Raw genomic sequence first — 6000 nt, 5'->3', positions numbered from 1 at the left:
CCGGCAGGCGGCGGCGCTTAGTGCGGTGCCTCCCGCCGCGGGGCGCGGAGCGGGGCAGCCGCGGGGAGCAGCCAGCCCAGCCCACCCCGCGGCGGAGCGAGGGGCGGCTGCCGGGAGGAAGAGGAGGACGAGGTAAGGGCGGCGGCGTGGCGCTCAGTGCGGGCGGCGCGGGGCTGCCGGCGAACCCCGGGACAGGGCGGCGGTCGGCGGCGACGAGCGGCCAAACTTCTGGGGCCGCCGCGAGTGACGGGGCCGCCCCGCGGGTTCCGCGGCTGCGTGACGTGCCCGCGGGCTGTGCCGGGTCGGTCCCGTGGCGCTGTGGGCGCAGACCGGGGAGACCCCGCCGTCCGAGCGCGGTGAAGGGCGGCCCGGCCGGGAGCGCGGCGTGACCGCTGCTGCTGTTAGTGCTGCTGGTGTTGGCGCTGCTGCTGTTAGTGCTGCTGCTGTTGGCGCTGCTGTTGGTGCCGGTGCTGCCGCTGCCCGTGCCCGGCTGTTGGCCCGCGGCCGCTTCCGACCCGGCGGGAGTTGCTTGAGTTGGTGCCTTCAAAGAGTGTGCGCGCGTCACCGCCGCCCGGGGAGGGGTTTCCCGTAACGCCGGGCCGCTGTCGGGTCTGTCGGGTTCCGCTCCCGGCGCTGCGCCCCGCTCAGCGCTGCCTCCTCGGCCAAACTTCCGTGGAGGCGGCGGGGCGGTCGGTCCCAGCGGCGCTGCGCTGCCGGCCCGCGGCTCTCCGGGGCGCTGTGCTTCGGGGCGAGCCCTAAACAAACAGGAGCGAAACGAGGTGGTGCGATGATGAACGATCGCCGCGTCTCTACGGGCGCGCTGAGCGGGGCGGCGGGGGCCGGGATCCCGCAGCGCGCTCCTGACGGCGCTGAGCGTGGAGCGGCGATCGCTTCGGCGGCCCCGAAGGTCGGGCCCCGTCCCGCGCCCCAGAGCGGCCTCGTGTTTGGGGCGGCCGTCCCGGGAGCTGCGAGAGCTGTAAACACTGCGCTGATTGGCTCCGAAATTTAGACACGGGAAGCGGATGGTATCTAATAACAGACAAGTGGAGACAGTGTTGTCATGGAAACTGAGAAGACTCCCCCCATTTATAAAAAAAAAAAAAAGAAAAAGAAAAAGAAAGGAAAAAAAAAAAAAAAAGTCTGCGTATGATCAGAAGTGCCCGCAGAACGCGCTGGCTTCTGTTGCCGTTCCCACAGCATCTGTTGAAACCCGAGGAGGTGCCCGTCAAACCAAGGTCATCCTGCAGCCGGCCGCACCGCACGCTCTGCCCGGGCAGCGCCGGCCCCGCGTGTAGGGAGCGGGCTCGGGGCGGGCAGCGCCCGGGGTTCATCCCCGCGGCAAAACGATGTGACGGCGGAACGGAGCCGAGCCGCGTGTTGGGGCTGTGCGCGACTCCGACCGCACCTGGGAGAGATGGGAAGCGCGGGGTTATGGGCAGCACCTGCAGTTGGTTTTAGTGCAAATCGCCTGTTGGTTGTGGAGTGCTGCTTGAGGACAGAGCTGTAGATAGGAGAATAACGCGTACTTCGTTATGTACGAGTGAGGTGTGAGAAAACAGGGCTGATATTTTGGGGCAATTAAAGTTTTACTTCGTTGGACTATTAAGAGCTCACTGTGTATGGAAGGAGAGGAATTCTGCTTCAGAGCAGCACAGAGCTGTTCCCCGGCAGACTCCCAAGAAAGGCTGCGGTGCTTCTGCTTATTTCCTTGTGCAGGGATGGTTTCTGGTGTCCTTGATGAAGACATCTCAGAGCATCTGCTGCGTTTTCTCCCAAACATTTTATTTTCTTGCTCCTTTCCATCCTCTCTTTGCAGTGATAGAGTACCTGAGTGCTTCACCACAGGGCAAAGCATTGCTTTGAAACCTCCAGCAACCACTACTGCCCTCCGTGTACTTCACTTGTGGATTCCCCATTCTGTGTTATTGGTCAGTCAAGTAGTACGGAGCAGAGCAGATGCTGCAGGGGCATCTCTCCTCAGCCTCCCCTGGGGAAGGGGCTGGCACTGTCCCTCTATGTGGGCAAGCGGCCCTGGGGCTGCATCTCTCCTCCCTCTGGCCAGGTGTTGCTCAGAGTCATCTTGGAGCATACATGGAGGTAGCCTGGCATTGGAGGCAAAGTGGGCTTGCTTCTAGAAAGAATTTCCTGTTGTCGGGTGCACCCTTATCTGCAGGAAGCGCGTCGGCTGCTTGTGTTCCAAGTGAAGGAAGCAGATGGGATTGGGTGCTCTTTGGATTTACCCTTGGTGCTCCTTGAGGTCTCCGCTGCTGTATTTGGCTCTAATGGTTGTAGTCAGTGAGAGTCCTGCAATGCCAGCCATTGCCAATGAAACACAAGGAGTACAGTTCTTGTGCTATTGTCTGCTTTATTTATTCACTTTTAATGTTATTATACTACCTTCCTCCCCCTCAAACTCTCTGGGCTACATTTTCAAAACGATGCCATTTGCATTTTATACCTTTTGAGCCTAATGAATGATTTGAATATTCAGTGATTCAGTGTGGATATTCACAGGTGTTTTTTTCTTCTCCCTTAGAAAGGAAGATCAAAAAGTGCACCAGTTATTTTTCTAACAGGAGCAATCCTTGTGCTCCTGGATCATAAATCACCTTTCATAATCTTTTATTTTGTTTAAATATCCATGGAAATTGAGCACAGGAAAGTGAAATGTAACACTTTACAGGGGCTGCCCATGATTACAAGTCAGTAAATGACTCCATAATTAGCTGGGGCTGGATGGGATGTGGAGGGGGAAGGCCCATGTGGACGGTGAGGCTGTGCCTTGGGTTGCTGTGTATCTGCAGGCGGGGAGATTTGGGGGAATAAGCACCAGTTCTCTGCTGTCAGCTCACAGTGGAGTATTTATGGTGTTAGTCTGAACTTCTATAGAGGGTTTTGGGAGTGGGAAGTATGGAACAGTTGCATAAACTTGTGAGGAGCTGCTCAACTTGCTTCACATCGTGATTTTTGAGGTGGAGTCTATGGCTGCAGAAGGGGCTCCTTGAGCTCTTTAGTGGGACGAGTGGGGTTGTCCTGCTCTGTGATGGAATTTGCCAGTTCATGACTTGAGATGTAATGCAGTGCAGCATGGCCTTGGCCGGCAGCTTGAAATGTGTCTGTGAAACTGCATTTGGTTTGTTAACTACTGCTGTGACCAAGCCAAAGTCAGACTGTAACAAGAATAATAATAATAAAAAGGAATCTGATAAAGCGGCGCTTTCTTGTAAAATGTAAAAATTATGGCTGTGTTTTTTCAGAAGTGATCAGCTGGTTCTGGGAAACCAGTGTGAAGCTCTGTAAGGAGAGGCAGCGTTCAGAGGGTGGCTATTCCATAGGGTTTGGAAGTCCTAGTTTGCTTAAGGTTCCAGTCAGGAGCCAAGGCAGCCTGACTGCCTTCCTTATTAGGCTCAGTACCTTTACTGAGGCCTGCACTTTGCCTGTGTAGCCCAGGGAGGAGCCAGGCACCCCATGGTTGGGCACAGAGTGTGGGATGGCCTGTGCTGGAAGTGCCTGCTGGTGGGCACAGGTGGTGGGTAGAGCTCAGTGAGGCTTTTTAGATAGTTGGAGCTGCATGGGGCTGCCCTGGTGTTAGCCCAGCTGCTGCTGGCCATCTGTTATCACTCACCTCTGTGCTTTGTGCTGTGGTGGGGACACTGAGTGCTCAGGGGTGGTCTCTGATTGGGGGTGCTGCTCTCTCTTCTTGTTTTCTCTTTTTCTCTGAGCATAAGCATCACTTCTTGTGTTTGTGATTAGGCAGTGGGAGCAGTTCCCTGGCTTCAGCTGTAGTGCTCCTGGGTATGAACAGGAGGTTGCTGGTAAACCCTGCAAGCCTGTCAGTGACAGATGAATAGTTGGGGCCTTCTTCGGGTTCTGTGTGCACCTTGGGTGCTGTGTGATTAAAAGACGATAGCAGCCTTCCTCCAGCACCCCCCAGTTGTCTCCCAAAGAGCCTGGCAGTGTGGGCTCCCCATGATGGGGATGTGGCTAGTGCAGCATGGCAGCAGCTCTGGCCTGCTGCCTCATGGATGTGGGTGATGCACATGAAGAGTGGGTTATGTGTGTGGAAAGCACTCCTAAACCTCTCGAGTTAACTGTCAGGAAGAGGTGTGCACAGGCTACGTCTTTGGTGCCTGTTGGCACTCAGCCTTTCGCAGCAGCAGCCTCCTTTGGCCTGACCTTGATGAGTGCGGCCATGCAGCACTCAGGGTGCTGTTTTGGGGCTGCTTTCTTGCTACCTTCTGTGCACCAGTAACACCTAGCGGCGTCTTGGAGCTCATGCTCATTTCCTCTCAAATGATGTGTGGCTTCTGCCCATCAGAGTGGGGGACTGGTCTCCACAACCCTTTGGAGTGGTGTGGGCTCAGGTGTGGATCCATAAAACTCACCTATTGCCTGGAGTGACAGGACAGACTGGAGGTGAGGCTTCCACTTAATTCTCTGTGTCACTAGGCAGCCTCTTTTCCTTGATCAAGAGTACACCCTCTTCCTGAGCAAGGCCAGACCCATAGGCCTGCACTGTGCCATCCCTGTGGGGGGATCTTCCCACTGCCCATCCATGGACACCAGGCTCACCCTGACGAGAAGCAGAGGCACGAGGGGGTGGAATGAGCTGAAGTCCTCTCCCAGAACGGGGTTAAATCTTGCTGTGCCCCAAACTCCTGCTTGTTTCCATAAGGATTTTACAGTAGATCATTTGCAGCAGCCACCCAATTAATATGCTAATTTTAACAGCCGATTTTGTTAGGCTTTTTATTTTTTTGTGTGTTGAAGGTGGAGAAGGGATCCAAATGTTTTGATCCTATTTTTATCATTATCTTCACTGGGTTTTTCTCACTCTGTGCTGTGCAGAGAGGAACAAAATGTTAATAATTCACTAATACACTTTCACTTCATTAACATTTCATCATTCTGGCATTGTGCGTGTGGTGAACTCCTCAGTACTCTCGTTAAGGGCCTGATTGTGGCCCTGTAGTCTGACACCTCTCCAGGAGCAGAAACACCCAAATGCAGGTACAGGTCTGATTTCCAGAAAGGGTTTTTACAAATGGGAAACATGCATGCAAAGATAGCAATGGTTAGGTAGAGACACTGGCTGCCAAGCTCTGAGCCTTTGCAAGACCTACTGATGTGAGCTGGAAAGCATGAAGACACCAGGCCTTATTACAGTATTGCTCACTTCAGTTTATGCTGGGACATGTTTGGTTTAAGGCAGTGAGGTTGATAGCTGGACTCTATGATCTGTAAGTTGTTTTCTGACGTAGATGACTATATGAGTCTGAGTTATGCAAGGCGTGTTCAGGAGGCAGGAGAAGCCCAGCACGTCTGGAGATGGGTAGTAAACTTCTGAGTTGTGAGGGTGGAAGAATGAAGGGCCAGCTGGGATCTTCAGGGAGTGACGTGTCAAAGAGAGTGTGGATCAGTTACAAATACAGGAGGTGCTGGGAGTTTTTATCTGTGCTTTTAGAAGCAGTGGAGCATAAGCTGTCTTGTAAACGGTTATGATGCTGCTGAAGTATGTGGAATTACTCTGATTTATACTACCTGGAGGTCTGTGCAGAAGTATCCCAAAAAGAGGAAGGATATGAAGCAAAGAATAGCTGAAAGAGGTTATAGACCTGAGCGACAGAGTGAGTGAAAGTTTGTTCAGAAGTGATAGGGAATGGGGAGATGGGGAGGGTTGGTGGGAAGGATCAGAGAGCCCAAAGCTGCTGTTTCAGGACTGGGAGGGCCAGAAGACTGCATCTCATAGAGCCACTGCAGGGCAAAATGTCAGCCAGGATGGAGGAACAGCACAAACTTAGCAAATAGAATTTGGAGTCTAGAAAGGGAACAACATGGCGTTCTTCAGAGGCAGGAGCTGTGAATAATTATGTGGGCCTTGAACCCCTTATCAAGGGGATAGATAATTCCTCAGTGCAAGCAGTGAAGGTTTATTTATTTATTTTTATACCAGTTAGTCAGTGTTATCTTCCATCAAGGGGCTCCATGACACGGCCATTG

The 6000-nt window shown here is 53.5% G+C and overlaps 1 protein-coding gene across 1 annotated transcript in view; it reads left to right on the top strand.

Annotated features, from left to right (window-relative positions):
- FOXN3 (forkhead box N3) overlaps positions 1-6000 on the top strand; it is a 167292-nt gene continuing 161292 nt past the window's right edge. Inside the window, exon 1 of the mRNA XM_015865304.2 lies at positions 1-132. The gene's annotated coding sequence lies outside the window, so the exon portion shown is untranslated. The remainder of the gene's footprint in view (positions 133-6000) is intronic.

The sequence above is a fragment of the Coturnix japonica genome, chromosome 5 (assembly GCF_001577835.2).
Source record: "Coturnix japonica isolate 7356 chromosome 5, Coturnix japonica 2.1, whole genome shotgun sequence".
In the NCBI taxonomy this organism is placed as follows: domain Eukaryota; kingdom Metazoa; phylum Chordata; class Aves; order Galliformes; family Phasianidae; genus Coturnix; species Coturnix japonica.
Note: the sequence above shows the minus strand (reverse complement) of the source record. Positions and strands in the feature narration are given on the sequence as shown.